This window comes from Cryptotermes secundus, unplaced genomic scaffold (assembly GCF_002891405.2).
Source record: "Cryptotermes secundus unplaced genomic scaffold, Csec_1.0 scaffold146, whole genome shotgun sequence".
NCBI classification, from domain to species: domain Eukaryota; kingdom Metazoa; phylum Arthropoda; class Insecta; order Blattodea; family Kalotermitidae; genus Cryptotermes; species Cryptotermes secundus.
The window spans coordinates 1,241,323-1,258,140 of record NW_019733838.1 but is presented as its reverse complement, the minus strand read 5'-3'; the positions used below and the strand labels follow the sequence as shown (position 1 = coordinate 1,258,140).

General features: G+C 43.8%; 1 protein-coding gene and 1 pseudogene across 1 annotated transcript in view; both read right to left on the bottom strand.

The window, feature by feature from the left end:
* Positions 1-16,818, bottom strand: part of LOC111868199 (protein tiptop) — a 549,682-nt gene that overhangs the window by 109,311 nt on the left and 423,553 nt on the right. The window lies entirely within an intron of this gene.
* Positions 1,919-2,037, bottom strand: LOC111868219 (annotated as a pseudogene).

Sequence of the window (16,818 nt, the reverse complement as noted above, 5' to 3'; positions counted from 1 at the left end):
TTTGGGGCACTGCAAGCAGTAATACTTTCACAATCAGTGAAGTGGCTCTGCGCATTTGGGGCACTGCAAGCAGTAATACTTTCACAATCAGTGAAGTGGCTCTGCGCATTTGGGGCACTGCAAGCAGTAATACTTTCACAATCAGTGAAGTGGCTCTGCGCGTTTGGGGCACTGCAAGCAGTAATACTTTCACAATCAGTGAAGTGGCTCTGCGCGTTTGGGGCACTGCAAGCAGTAATACTCTCACAATCAGTGAAGTGGCCCTGCGCGTTTGGGGCACTGCAAGCAGTAATACTCTCACAATCAGTGAAGAGGCCCTGCGCGTTTGGGGCACTGCAAGCAGTAATACTCTCACAATCAGTGAAGAGGCCCTGCGCGTTTGGGGCACTGCAAGCAGTAATACTCTCACAATCAGTGAAGAGGCCCTGCGCGTTTGGGGCACTGCAAGCAGTAATACTCTCACAATCAACAGGATAGGCCTTTTTAAATGTGTTACTTTATTAAACCTTCGACAAAAAAAAACATAGTAATACAAGTGAATAAATAAAACAGATAATGTTTAGTGTTCCAGAGTTTTATCATAAATCCTCTGTTCACTTCAGAACCAAAAGAAAAACAAGATAAAAAGGAAACAAGATGCACAAACAGACATACAAGAGAAGGAGAAATAAAGATTTAGTGCTGAAGGGAACAGTAACGCAACGGATAATTATTTTTAGCAAATGCTTCTTTCTATTAATTTTCTAAAGCTACCTCTGTAAGAGGCCGTGAAGGTCAATAGGGTTGTGAAACGTCGAGGATCCCACAGTTTCTATAGACAATCGGCTCACAGATAGCGGGAAAGTTGTCAGCCTTACGCGCCGGCCGCCCTTTACTTCCCAGGAAAATTCCTGGTACGCATTTCTGTTAGAGGCTGAGTCGACCCCCAGGCCCTCAGTGCGACTGGAAGGATTAGGTGAATTGAAAAAGATCTACCTCGTCGGACACGAACCAGCGATCTTCCGGCTTGTAGCATAGTGCTTAAACCAACTACGATACCGTGTGGTGCCCCGAGGCTTTATATTATGTTAAAATATAATGTGGGCCTATGCCTTGACGCTGATGATACTATTGCACTGGCTGGACCCTTTTGTTACTCTATTTGCCATATATCTCAGCTGTAATAGTTACACTTAAGAGACCGAAACATTAATAAAATAGCCTCTGACTGCGAACAGAGTCCTTTATACGTAAACGGAAGGGCGAACTCCTGCCTCTCTTACTGTGGGGAACGGAAGAAAAGAAATAAGAGAAAAAAGAAACTAAACAAAAGGAGGGGATTCAAACAGTTTTATTTTCGAACGTCCTTGTTGTTAACATTACGTCCTTGAAAAAAAAACAAGAAAGGAACGGTGATCCTCAAGGAAGCACAAATGATTTCCAAATATGTTCTTTGCCCTCTTCGTGTCTTAGTGACACTCGTCTATTCCTGAGAAGAAGACTGTTTCACTCGTGATTTGGATCCTCGGTGAAGTAAACTTTATTCTAGCACGTAAGACCTGGAGCATTCATGGTGAATACATGCACTAACAAGTTACATACCAACGGCTTTCGCTTGTTTCCCACATCGTCCCAGATGATGAAGACAGAGTAAAAAGTAACTAAATTAAAGCTATCCCTGCAACCCACATTTTCTACACAATCGGCTCTAAAATGGCGGTAAGGCAGTCAGCCCTATGCGCTGGCCACCCTTTACCCCCAAGAATATTCCTGGTACTCATTTCTGTTAGAGGCCGAATAGACCCCAGGGCCATAGTGCTGCTGGAAGGATTAGGTCAATTGATAAAAATCCATCTCATCGGCATTCGATCCTGCGGCCTTCCGGCTTGTAACACAGTGCCTCAACCAACTACGCTACCGCGTGCCCCCCGAAATGAAGTGCCAACAGCACGTGGTGTTCCCAACCGGTCATCCATCCAAGCACAAACCACGCCTAATGTTGCTTAACTTCTGTGATCGGACGAGAACCGGCGTTTTCAACATGGAAAGACAATATGATGAAGGTGTATGGTGGGAGAGTGGAGGTTTAGCTCCAACATTCCTGGTATCGGTACTATTTAAAAGTAAATGATTAGGTTTACATCCCGGCCGCTTTACCCCCGGTACCCATTGGATAGGAGGTTGGGTGGACCCCAGAGCCGGTCTGGAAGCTGTAGAGATGAGAAAAATCTCTTGCCTCTGCCGGGAATTAAACCCCAGACGTCCAGTCCATAGGATGACTGAGCTATCGTGGCTTCTACATCCTGCATAGTCTGAAACTACGTTAAACACATCGGAAAATGCTTCACGGTTCCCGGACTTGAGAGGTATATCTGATTTCACGTAAGCCTATTATATTTTTGCACGACAAGGCATTTCGAAGTTGTCTTCTGTCGTTTGTCGACTTTTAAATTGGCAGAAAGACATCGTTGTTTCCGAGTAACCTGCTACCTCCATCTTCAGTGGAGAAAAGTGTCTTGTCTTCTCCTCTAGCCTAAATATGGAGGCAGTAGGTTCCTCCGGAATGCTATTTTTCTACAAAACTAAGAGGTGGTACACCTCAGAAGACAGAAACATTCATAAAAATTCATTTGTGTATCTCAGATCTCACATGATAAAAAGTTCGGTACAGGCGTCATGTAAAACGACTGTTAGATATGACCAGCACACAACAGAAGTAAATACCAGCACACAAGAAATGATTATCAAGGATTTCTAATATTAAATTTCACCTAAAGCCGTCAGTAGTGTTGGAGATCCAGCAGTACAACGCACGCAGCCACAAGAGGACACATCATAAGACGCAGTACACACAAAATATAGGAAGAACGACTCCCATAGAGGAAGATTGATATAGTACGCGAGTTTGAAATACGACGTATAAGATGATAAATCTTAACAAAATTTTAATATATAAATTTTATTACAGTACATGACGAATATACATTTCAAATCATTTTATAAACGACACATGATGGCGAGCAGTGTAATAGTTTAACGTAAATAACACACCTGAGGATGGCACAGTGATGCCGAAACATGTAGTGAAGTGACAAGTGAGGTTGTGTGCACTAGAAGACGGTCAATACATACACATCATGGAGATAAAACATTCAAACTTTCCCAAGTCATAATTCAGAATCACACTATTTGGCGTTCTTTGTCCTACGCAGTTGAGAAAGTGTCGTAAAAAGCCCAATTCTCAATGGGCCTGAGAGGAAAACGCTGCGAGGAGCATGCGTGTAACGCGACCAGCTTGCTGTAGTAGCGTGAGGCTTTTGTCCACGTTACTGTGAGTCATTTCCTGAGCCCCGATGATAAACGGGCCGCAGTATATTCCTTCAGCTGTCAATTCCCCTTCATTATCCTCCTCTGATGACCTGCTTCTGTCTGTCCTTGTCTGCTGGTTGCATGTGTCTCGCACATTAGGCGCCCCACCGTAAGGCTGGGCGCCCATAAATAGTATCCATGAAAAACCCATTGGCTACTGGGACCTTCCTCTCTTTGTCTCGATTCAAATTAAATTATATTATACTGCATTGTATATAGGCCCCACGAAACTAACCCCAACATAATGACAACACAATATTTTATTTAATGACTGAAGCGAACCTCAACATCTCACAACCCTCTGGGCCTCCACGGTCTGTTACAGGGATACCTTTAGCCTTTTTACCTTCTAGAACACCCTCTTATAGCACAAAAATGGATATTTATACTGTGGGTTACATATTACTGAGCCAGATTATTTTGGGGTTCAATTTCGGCAACAAATCTCAATTACAGTTATATTGACTGTAACTCTGCACTATACAATCTTATAAACTAAAACGAACTTGGTTACAGCGACCCCGTTTGTAGCGACTGCAAAGTCTTACCTCGAGTGCTACTAACCAATTCAACATGGCCACGCCATAGCTCAAGCGGTTAGTCGCTGGCTTCCCACCGCGTCGGCCCGGGCTCGATCCCGGGTCTGGTCAAGTGGAATTTGTGGTGGACAAAGTGGCGCTGGGGCAGGTTTTCTCCGAGTACTTCGGTTTCCTATGCCAATCTTCATTCCACCCATTGTTCTACAATCACCCGCACCTATCATCTGTCGTATACCACAATGACAGAGTGGATACTTGTACCTGTGGGTTGGTCTGGACGGAGTCGGTTGAGCGGCTAACGTCGTCCGTCGTTGGTGAGATGAACTGCTGGAAGATGCTAAGATGCTAAGCATTCTGCGGCTGGTACAATAGGCCAGAAGCATGCACTGGAGACATCCAACTGAAAATTTTAATCGATTAATCGAACTTATCCTAAGATGCGAGTTCAGTGAAAACTAACGAACCTGCAAGTACTTCCTTTATGAAAGCACCAATGCCAAATTTCAAAATCATAACCTCAAAGATTAGCACAACAACTATTTTTGTACCTTTAACACAAAATTACTTGCGAAATTTCTAGCCCGTTTATTGAACATGTCCATTCCCCCGTAGGATGTTCAATCACAGAGCCAGACACTTGGCTTGAGTGGTACCACATCATTAACACATTTATGCCTTTAACAAAAGGCATGAAATGGTGTTTTTGTTACTTCCGCGTCAGAAGTTTGCACGATAGACAGAAAGATTTCTTATCGGTTTAACTATTGTCGCTTACGATATTATATTGCATAGCCCTGTGACTGCTGTATTCGCTATAAGAGTGATTAATGCAATTCGTAACTTTGTTGTGAAATTCTATCACTCCAAAATATTCAAATGGGAACTGGCATCATCCAATCGAGTTGCTTACTAAATTACGACGCTTGTCACATAACTTGCTCCTGTAAACCACGCAATGGCGTGATTTGTAACTGACGACCCTCTTTGTCTACTATACTGCGCCACGAAACATTTGATTTGGTGCCGAATGAAACATCAGTTGAAACATGAGTACTTACGCCATTAGCGGATACACAATAATACAGCAGTATTCGGCTACTGTATTCATGCAATGTATTGTTTCATTTTTACTGCAAAAGGACAAGTCGAGGCAATGTTTATTGATTGTCTTAATTTGGCAAGATTTATTAACTTTGCCCTGCTGTACATTTGCAAGAAATAAATTAGCCACTTCGGTTTCTGTCTTTCGACCCGAAATGAATTGCGACTGAGGGGTTCTGACGGCGAGACAACCGTGGAGTTTTGCAATGACCCACATTTCGATGGGACTGGACTCCATGGGCTAGTGAGTCATGCCCTTCATGCGTTCTTCTCGTCTGTCTTTCAGGTTCAAGATATGACACGCACTGTTAGAATTCGTAATCCAGAATAAAACACTAAAACAACAGTGTTAATGTTTTCTGTATTTAGGCATCCTGTTGCAAGCCATATTAAAATGTCTATGTATAACACAGTCCGTCAATAATGCAACACATTGTTCCTTTTTCTTCAACTTACACTTTTAACAAAACATGTTTCAGCCCTAGATGGCCATTTTCAGGTGTCTTAATATATTAAAACTGCTACACTGCATAACATGCGCTAAAATCACACGCTGTAGTTCACTTAATAAAATAAAATACATCCATTAAAATTTTCATTATTTTTGTGAAATTCCATCCCACCCCACAAGGGGTGTCGTCCACTTGTTTAGAACTATGTGTTTCTCTCCATGTGTGTTGTAGCAGCTTGTTTCTATGTTCGTTATCCCGTTGTTCTGTTGCACTAGTGACAACACCACACGCTGCTAGAGGGAACAACGCACAAACAAGGGGTATGTTACAGATATTAAGACACCTGAAAATGGCCATCTAGGGCCGAAACATGTTGTGTTAAAAGTGTAAGTTGAAGAAAACGGTACAATTTTTTTAAATTATTGATGGACTGTGTTATCCATAGACGTTTTAATGTTTTCTGTTGTATCATCTACTCTTCCTCTTTCTTCCTTCTTTCCTTATCTTCCTACGTTCTCTTCCTTTTTCATTTCTCCCGAATTCTTATCCTCCATTCTCTTTCTCCTATTCATCGTCATACTTTCTGCAGCTTGAGGGACCTTCATTTCACTAAGACGTGATGAGACATAAATACTGTTCCAATCCTAGCAACTGTGTTCTCTGTGTTTGAAAGAGCTAAGGAAATATTTCATATCAGAACTCAATCTTCATTCTGTTTTCACCTTTCTCTTCAGGCAATGGGCGTAGGTCAAAGGTCGTCTTCTCAACAGGTTCAGTGCTGACCTTCCATAAATAACGTAATTGAAATTCTTTATGTGATTTCAGAGATGCAACATGTTTACTGAACGAGACATAGAAAGCAGAACTTACCTTTCTAGCAGGTTCCTGCTTCATGTCTCATGCAGAGGAATGCACAGAGCAACATCTCTACTATCGTAAAATGTGAGGTCCTAACGGAAATGATTAGGGCTGTTATGTCGTGAGGTCCAGCAGAGTTTCACTGATGTTTAGGACTCCGTTTTCAGCATCGGGAAATAAACCAAATAATCTCCGCAAGCGAAATATACCGACCGAGTTAGTGCCAACTTTAGCGGATAGAGGGTGTAACGTGGTCAGTAAGCAAAAAAGCAATAAGTAAAGTAGGCTATGTGGCTTTCCCCTAGGCATATTCTCCAATATGAAGTTGGAAGAAATACAATCCTCAGATATTTAAATATACCTCGACTTGACTACACGAAGTAAAATCACAGAAACTAGACCCATCTTTGACATCCCTTCTTCCATTTGCTTTTATTCATAATGTTTTGAACAGCAACGACACAAACGTATCATTTTAAGTAAACTGCATGATTATTTGATACAATAATACACACTCGTGACACGTTTGTTTCCTCAAAACACAACAATGGCGACTAATCACAAAGATGCTGGAACTGCAGGCTACGGGTAAGCGAAAGTTGCTTCTGTGCTTAATTGGTTAAGCACCATGCCATTGAGACATAGGGGGAAGTAGAGGTATAGCTCCGCCGGCCAGAGTGACCGAGCGGTCTAAGGCATGAATCGAGCACTGGGACTGTGGGTTCGAAACTAACTCGAGGCATGGATGTCTATGTGCGTTTATTCTGTCTGTAGGTAGCGGCCTTGCGACGGGCTGCTCCCCGTTCAAGGAGTCCTACCGATATTAAGATTTAAGAAGCTGGAAAAGAGGCCAGGGTCTACAAGGGCTGTAGAGCTATATAGATAGGGGTACAGAACCGCCTTTATTTACCTCGTCTTCATGCCTCTCCCGCGTTACCCCCGGTGCCCACTGGATAGGAAGGTGGGTGGACCCCAGGGTCGGTCTGGACACTTGCACTGCTGGGAACCGAACCCGGGCCGTAGCCCGTCGCTATGCCGACTCCCTACTGTAGGCTTTATGCGAATCAAGCTGGCTTAAGCGTCGGAGCTCCTGACTTATTCAGAAGGGGACCGGTTCGAGACCCGATTGGGAACCTGACTGTTCTGACCAAGGTGAATTTGAGACCCTCACAGCGATGGCTATAAGAGCCTTCTGGGCCTCAGTCTCCAGGGTTGAAGAGTAAGCCAAGCGAGATAACAGCATTAAGTGGCAAGCGAAAAGAGCCCTGCTTGCGGCATGCTTCTTGCTGGTTCATTTCCTGATTTACTCTTCTACCCTGAAAACTGAAGCGACATGTTCCTCCGAAATGTCGGTCGACTTTCATGGCGTTATACCCCAGAAGATACATCTCTTCATATCGTGGCTAAAGTTTCTCCTACCTTTACTCGTTCTTTCCGGGTGAACATTGGGACAGAACTTTTAAGGCATGTCCTTGGTGTAACCGGACGGACCGTAAGCACAGAAATCATGTACTGTAGAACGAGATAGGGAGGAGATGATCATGGTAGTTGCCCTGGAAGGGGCATTGGGAAGTGGTCGTGTATTCCGCTCCGCAAGCGGCAGGTCTCTAAGACGTGTCTGGATGCTGCTTAATCACTTACTTACGACATTTCATGAATTACGTAAGTTACACAGGTTCGAATAGGAGGGTGATGTGAAGAACTGACTGGGAAAAGTGTAGGAAGTGATCGTGGCCTATTGAAATGTACGGCTCCTTACTGTCCTGCAAGGGCTGCGAAACTCACGCAGATGTAAATCAGAAAATGTCAGCCTATGGGTGTCTGGAAACAGGGTGCTTAGGAGAATATTTGGGATCAAGAGGGTTGAAATAAAATAAGACTGGAGCAAACCGTATACTGAGGATATCAATAATTTATATTCCTTCATAAATAAAATTAGAATTATGACGTCGATATTGAGATTGGAAGGACATGTAGTACGCATTGGGATGAGTACACAAAAAGTTTTGACTGGAAAACCTTAAGGGAAGATACTACGTACAAGGAAAGTCTGACAGTAGATCAGAGGATAACATTAAAATTAATGTAAATAAATAGGAAGGGGGTATGGACTGGATATTTGTGGCTCGAGAATAGACCAGTGGTGGACTTTTGTGCACACGGCAATGAACCTTCGGGCTCCATAAAATTCTAAGAATTTCTTGAGTGGTTAAGTAACTGTTGGTTTCTCAAGCAGAAATCGGATCCATGGAGTTAGTCAGACTTCGGGTCAAAAATTGAACCCGGGACATTTCAAACACACGTACATGAATACTAACCACATTCCACACTTTTCAATTACTTTACTGCAAAACCACGCACAACTGGGGAAATATTGGTAAGATTGCTGGTTTCTGGCCAGGTGGCCAGGATTCGAAAACCCATATCGCTTATGTGGAGGTCAGGTACCTCATGGCTATGCTCGTGTCTTCAGCGCTTTCGCCGCTTCATTCAATGTATTCCATCAAATGAAGAATTTCGACTTAAGCATTCTGCACTGTCAAATAGGACAAAGGACACAGAGCTAATTTCATCTGAACGAATACTGGATCGTATTAAGTTTTAAATTATTCTTCCAGCCAATTATCCGTAGCTGTTAAGCTCGGAGTAAACTTGGAATGATGCCACTACCTTCCAAATATCTCACATTTTATATAACAATTCGTTTTTCGAACATTTTAAAATCCTACGCGAAGCTTAAAAATGTACATGCAACTCTCTTCACGTGAATAAAATATGTTCTGCTGTCAAGAGATTGCTGTGGCTTACAACAAACTACGAACTGGAGAAACTGGTTTCTGAAAACCTCTTTGATTTTCAGTTGTTATCTATCCCATTTTTCAAAACCAAAACCACTTCGAAAAAACGTGTTTCTCTCAATAGCTCTCGTTTGAAACGTGACTTTCGCAGCAATATACGTCACTGTCTTTTCTATAGCTCCTTGACAACTTAGGTGAGGAGAGTCAAATTTACGATTTAATCTTTGCCTATAGGAGAATGGGACTTCATTAGACGGCAGTGAAAACGATAGCAAAGTTCTTCTTTTTGTCGTTACTCGTTTACATCAGTTAACACCGTGAAGCATTAACTGACTGGCCACTGGTCGTAAGCATAACTTCTGTTACAGACACTCTCAGAAGAAAATTAGGACCCCAACTTAAATCATATTAACATTCCAGAAGAATACAGACAATTTAATTTATTAATTTATAGTAAATACACGAGGGAAAAAATTCCTTGAGACAACAGTATCTACTCAGAACTAACTCAGAGGAAGCGCAACTGCTGTTCTGGACACTTGCAGCCATACAAGATGACTCACCTTACGGCACTAACCACCAGAAGGAAATCATGCCCCCCCCTACAGACCAACGGATGAGGTGGCAACATATATGTATCTGGAGGGGCTCGTTTCTAATCCCGGCCGCGATACGCAGTATCATGGTGGCAGCTTCTCGTGGTTCTTCTCAGTTCCAACAGGCAAATACCGATAACGGCTCGATTATGTCACGACTGCTTCCTTCCAAGTCCCTTCCAATTCACTATTTGTGCCATTCGACGCCGTAAAGTCCGAGACACTGAGAATATTGTAAAGTAATCAACACACAAAGAAGAATAACTCTACCGACCGAGCAACCGCCGTTTGTCGGCGAAGTTAGTGCCAACTTTTGCGGATAGAGGGTGTCGCGTGGTCAGCGTAACGGATCCCCATGGCCGTTAATCTCGGTTTTCTAGACCAGAGCCACTATTTCCTTGAAATAGCTCCTCAATTATCCTCACGAGGCTGAGTGGACCCCGTTCCGGACCCACTACTTCTCAGAAAATCTGGTAGCGCCGGAAATTGAACGCGGGACCTCTGGATCTGTAGGCAGGAACTCTGACCACTAGATCACAGGCGCGGTCACACACACACACATAAAGAAGTTAAAACAATGATAACTTTTCAGAAGAAATGCATGACTGCAACCTACCGAAGGCATAACAACAACACAGTAAAGCTGTCGATTACGACTCCAGAAGATAATCAGTTAAACTCTGAAATGAAGGACCGAGAACCAGTGTGGGTGCCTGGTAGCATTAAGGCAGCAGCTACCTTCCTCAGAGGACTGTATCTTAGCGGAAGGGCGCGCAGTGGTGACATAGCGGACAGCTAGACAGACATGGGCTTGCCTGACGGCGTCACATACGTCAGCGCGGACAGGGGACAAGGGAAGCAGCACCTGCCAGCCGTCCGTCACACAGCTCTGACAGCAAGTATGCATCTACCTCGCCTTGCAGGATGAGCATGAGGCGGTGGAACCGGTGGGTGGCCTCTGAGCTCAGCCCACAGGGGTGTCCGACTCTGGGACTCTTCTTCGCCAGGTAATGATGGCCATTTGGCTCCACTCCGTGGTTACCGGGTGAATGATACAGGGGTGGCCAGTATACACCACAGAAAGTTTATCCCGGTCAGCACTGAGACTGGGACAGGCCTTACTCTGAATTGCAGTTTTGACAGTGGCTCTGGTAAAAGACATCTTTAACGCCCCTGATGGCAAAAACTCTGCAGGAGAAACATGTATTTATAGGTAATGTGTGAAAGACGGAAAACTATTATAATATAGATATATGAATTTAAAGTATAAACATTTCAACAATCTAACAAACGTCGCCGATAACAGGTAACAAAATGTAAGATTTGAGGTTTTCACGGCGGCAACTAGGAAGAATGCCGTCTTCAGGGATGTGGCGACGTGTAGGTCTTGTGTGAACCGATGTTGCGCGATACATTCCTCCGAAACGTCGGTTTACACAATCTACATGGAACCACATCCGAGAAGACGGCATTCTTCAGATAACAGAATGATCACAGGATTACACGTAGAAATTCAAATGTCAGAGGAATGATACATCACTCTTACGATCTCAAAGATAATTATGCAACTTCCAACATATCGGCAGCATACAAAGGAAGCATTAAGCAGCAAGGCAAGACCACAGACATAGCCTGTAGTCTGCCCCCACTGGGTTACATGATGAGAACGCACTGACGCAAGAACTATGTTGGTTACAGGAGAACCGGCCATATCGTGTTGGTCAGTTTTCTCTCGTTCTTCAGCTCGGCACTAGACAGCTTCAGGCTATGGCTGCGTTACCCCAGGCCAGGGCCTCAGTACGCAAAGAAAACAACGTCGTTCGTAAGATAAACATATCGCATTTGCAGTGAATGTAGTCACAGTTATCTGTTTCGACGCTGATTACTGTTCCTTCTGCATTTCTGTACTTCATCATGGAGCTATTCTAAGGCAAGGTACTAATTCATCACACGGTCACTCCCATGACCGAGATATCGTAGTTCAGAACTTGGCGTTACACTCACCTGTCTGGTTCTTTGTAGCTGCGAAACTGCACCATTACTCTCCATTGGAGAACAAGTTTCAGTTACAGTAAAAACAGTATTTTTCTGAACATTATCCATCGTCCTGTTCTTGTCTAAAACACTGCTCTGTTTCTGTTTAAAAACACGGCGTTTCGGAGACTGGATTCTGTGTCCTTCTTCAGGTAAAACTTACTCAGTTTGTTCCAACTGATACAGCTAGTCTCGTCCGAAAAGTTGTTTTCTAGTAGTTAGAATACGGGACAATGGACAAAGTTCGAAACCGCAGTAATTCTGAGAGAATGATAGCGGTGTCATAAAAATAGTGGCGGAAATCCACTTCTTCCACGATGGACTCAGCGTTCTGCTGTCGTTAATTGCGTCCTCAGAGGCACAGTGAGGTGGCTGTCATGCCTTCCCGGAGATCATTTTTTTCGCCCCAGTTTTCAAACAATCTTAAACAGCAGAAAGTACTAACAACTTATAGAAGAAATCTCCGTGACTTCCAACTGATACCGTTACATGTTGACGTACTAAGTAATTAAAGAGCAGACAAACTTGCCAAAACACCCGATATATACACTTACAGTCTTTAAATGCAGCTTCCAAGACCATATGCCCAATCAACACTTAGTCCATGTTTATAAGCAAATTCACACGTGTCGGTTACACAATACATATGATTTGTAAAAACTGGGCAAATTTTCAATGTTGCCAACACAGCAGTAACTAAACAGAATATTAACTAAATATAATCCCTCGGTTACTGCGAAAATATCCAAAAGGAATAATGCAAAGAGGATCAGAAGAAGAAGTGCACTGCAGAGAGAGAATCGTGGAGCAGACTTTGAGACTAAAATCAGCAGAGCTGAGGCCACTAGATCCTCACGACTGAAAACTGCATACACAGTGTGTCCAGGTTCTGTGTTCATTAAAAATACAAGACGTGAATTATTTTCAAAAATTCACTCTTTTTATTCAAAATAGTCTCCTTCTGAATCAATACATAGCTGGAATCGATTGAAAAGTTTTCGAAAACAGTCACTGTACTCCTTTCGTGAAATCGCATTTAAAACTGCGGTACATTCCCTTTGGATGTCCTGGATGGTGACGTGACGGTCTCCCTTCATCGCCAACTTAACTTTTGGGAACAACCAGAAATCTGCCGGAGCCAAATCTGGCGAATACGGAGGATGATCAAGGACTCTGATCCCTTTTCTAGCCAAACATCGCGCAGATCTTCGATTTGTGGGGTGGGGCATTGTCGTGGAGGAGCGACCAGGAACCTTGCTCTCGATATTCAGGTCGGATTCGAGAATTCTCGCTCACAAACGATTGAGGACTCCGAGATAATAATCAGAACTCACTGTTTGACCTTCTGGCAGAAATTCCTTGTGAATGATTCCTTTGGAATCGAAGAAAACGGTTAGCAGTGTCTTTACTCGACTCTTTGCATGCGCACTTTTTTGGTTTCGGATTCTTCGGGCTCAACCACGCTGCACTCTGCCGCTTTGTGAGACGCTCATATCGAAAATACCGTGTCTCGTCACAGTAACAATCGATTTTGTAAATTTGTATCACTTTGGATCGACCGTAACATGTCTTTGCAGTGTTCCACTCTGGCACGTTTTTTATCGCCTGACAGCGCGTGCGGTACAAACCACGCACAGACCTTCCGTTTGCCCAAATCCTCGGTCAGAATTTGATGCACAGTACTTTTTGGTATTCCCAGAAGCTCCTCGATGAGTCTTGCAGAAACACATCTGTCTGATGCAAGGATTTCGGTCACTTTTTTAACATATCTTCAGTGCGACTTGTTCTCGGCTTTGATAACGTGGAGCGTCTTCAATGTCCTCCCTGCCGTCATGAAATAATGAATACCTTCAAAAAATTTTCTAGCGACTCAAACAATCACTATCGTACACACTTTTCATCATTTCGTAGGCTTCTCCGGCTGTTATGCCTAACTTCAAACAAAATTTGATGTTGGCTCTGTTCAACCGCCATTTTCCGACGAGCGTCAGAAGAGTACTGTTAAATTCAAGGTTTGAACATATGATGCAGCGATGCTTGCGCTTCAAAATTATAGACAGCCACAGCGGAAACTTCAAGAATTTTAACGCCACAACTCGTCAACAGATGGCATTGCAGGGCAAAATTTAAAAAAATAAGTCCTATCGGATCCTCGACACACCGTGTATGTCTGCCAGTTCTTTTCCTACGGGAAACGGCTACTACTCTTGAATGTATTGTGGAGGGCAACAAAGAGGCATAACCACAGTGAATTTGTGGTACCACTTAGGGACCTTACCTGGTACTCAACTATGTTACTGTGACATGTCAACGCATTGCCAGGCAAACGGCTCGATAAACGACCCGCAACACAAGCACGCAATAATAGGACGAATGTTTATAGCTCGTTCCTAGGCAACAGTCACTGCACCAATGGACTGACGAGATGGCTCTCACGTGACTTATTTTCTTTGTGGATTCCGCTAAGCAACAATCGAACTGTCTTCTGTGATGTCCGTGCGGGGTCTATATAACGAAGACCTGTTGTAGCTTGGATTAGTGAACAGTCCAGGAGGGTTCAGCACTTGAGAGTACAAGGACGAGAACGGAGCGTGTCCTTAGTGAACTGTGCAGATTAACTGAATACAAATTAGGACATAGGAGTACAGAGTGACTGAGGACGAAACAACAAGAAGACTTCATGGCGATTTGAAGCGCTAGTTTCTGTATTGAGATCCGTTGCCAGTAGATGACTAGCGAAGACGGAGAGCTATAGTGTGTGAACTGTAAATTGTGTAAATCAGCCATAGCGGTGTATTAATTGTAATTAAGAGAGGTGTAACCGAAGTGCTAATAAGTCCAATCGTCTGAACTAGAGCCCGTTAATTTCGTCACGCGTAACATTTCTGAATTATCCAGTTGTATCAGCTCCATGAGTAACAGAAGAAACCGGGAGAGAAAGAGAAACAGGAACCATTTTGGGAATGAAGAACATACAGCCAAAGAGCACAATATCACGTGTCACCGTGCGAAGATCAGAACTTGCTTGCGGCTAGTAACACTACAAAGGAGTGTCCCCTAGTGCATCTGGAACTTCATCCTGAATTTGTGGTGTGAGACGTGCTCTAAAATTTAAATTTAGAGTCATGCGAAGATCGTTAAGGGGCACGCGGTAGCGTAGTTGGTTGAGGAATTATGCTACAAGCCGGAAGGTCGATGGTCGAGTCCCGATAAGATGTTTTTTTGTTCAACTTACCTAATCCTTTTAGCCGCACTATGGCCTTGGGGTCGACTCAGCCTCTAACAGAATTGAGTACCAGAAATCTTCCTGGGGGGTAAAGGTTGGCCGGTGCGTAAGGCTGGATTTAATCAAGTCAGCAATATCAGCTTTTCTCAAAACAGTTCTGAAGAAACATGTCGAAGGAATGTCACTGAACAATAACACTGTTAGCAAAGGAATAGATGAGATGGCCAGAGATGTGGAAACTCAACTTGTCGAAAAGTTGAGATCAAGAAAATTCTCAATACAGACGTATGAATGAACTGGTAGAAACGGTGAGGCCTTATTGATGCCCTATAAAAACAAAAACAAGAAAACCCTCTGTGGGTTTAGTCCGCAAGCGAACTATACCGACCGAGCGACAGCCGCTTGTCGGCGAAGTTGGTGCCAACTTTAGCTAACAGAGGGTGTCGCGTGGTCAGCGCAATGAATCCCCACGGCCGTTAATTTCGGTTTTATAGAGTGGAGCTGCTATTTCCTCAAAATAGCTCCTCAATTATCCTCACGAGGCTGAATGGACCCCGTTCCAGACCCACTACTTCTCAGAAAATCTGGTAGCGCCGGGAATCGAACCTGGACCTCCGGATCTGTAGCCAGGAACTCTGCCGACTAGACTACAGAGGCGGTCATTTCCTCAGTGCCCTACTTCTTAAGTCAGGATATCTCCTCTCATGGATTAGGCAGTCTGTCATGTTCTGACATAGAATTAATTCTGAAACAATGACTCTTCGCGACTGGTGACAGGATTCCTTGAGTAGGGTCATCAGTACATCGACGGTCCATTCTCTTACAAGACAATGCAGATGAATTTGAAACGAATATCCCATGATTGAGGCAGCTAAGGCCTAAACCGCGTGTCAAATGGTAAGATGCATTTCATCACTTTCATTAATTATATGCAACCTTTAGAGACAATTACATAAGAAGACGCTTCATAATTTATGTTCTTCTTCAGACTTTTTGGTAGTTTCTTGGGATGGGGTGAGACTGAGTCCACTTGGTATGTCGACCACTATTTGGCCTATTGTACCAGCCCCGGATGATAGATGCTGAATGTGGGGCAGTCGGTTGAATGAGAATTGGTAGGGGCAACAGAAGTGCTCGGAGAAAACCTGCCCCAGTGCCACTCTGTCCACCACAAATCCCACATAACCTGATTGGGCTTCATCAGATGTTATTAGGGTGACCAAGGTAAGGAGGGTGAGATGGGAAGGCCATGCAGCACGCCCGAGATCACAAATTCTTATAACATTTTGGCCAAAACCTCGAAGGGAAGAGGCCACTTGGAAGACTAGACACAGATATGAAGGTAACAAAATAAAAAATAGGATTGGGGAGCGTGGACTGGACTTGTCTGGCTACGATTATGGACCACTGGAGAGCTGTTGTGAACACTATAATGGACGTTTGGATTTCATAAAAGGCAAGGCATTTCTGTACAGCTTAGCACAGGCTATACGAGTATTCCCAAGTGTTCGTTGCTTAGTTCAAAAGAACGCCAAGTGCTGGCTTGTAGATTACGTCAGGCCCAAAGCAACAAGAATTCTATAGAAATTCAAGTAACTTTCCAACTTTCACTCTGACCGAGGACTTTGGAAGGGCTGTTGCTGACTGTAGTACTGGCTGCCTTACACTGAAACGCTGGCCAGNAGTAACTTTCCAACTTTCACTCTGACCGAGGACTTTGGAAGGGCTGCCTTACACTGAAACGCTGGCCAGTTACGCTTCACCAATGCTGCCTGCTTGTACGTCAGCTCCGGAAAGTCTGCTTCTGGGTCACATCACGGGACATCAGTGTTTCGTTTTATCGGCAGCATGAATTTGATGCAATAC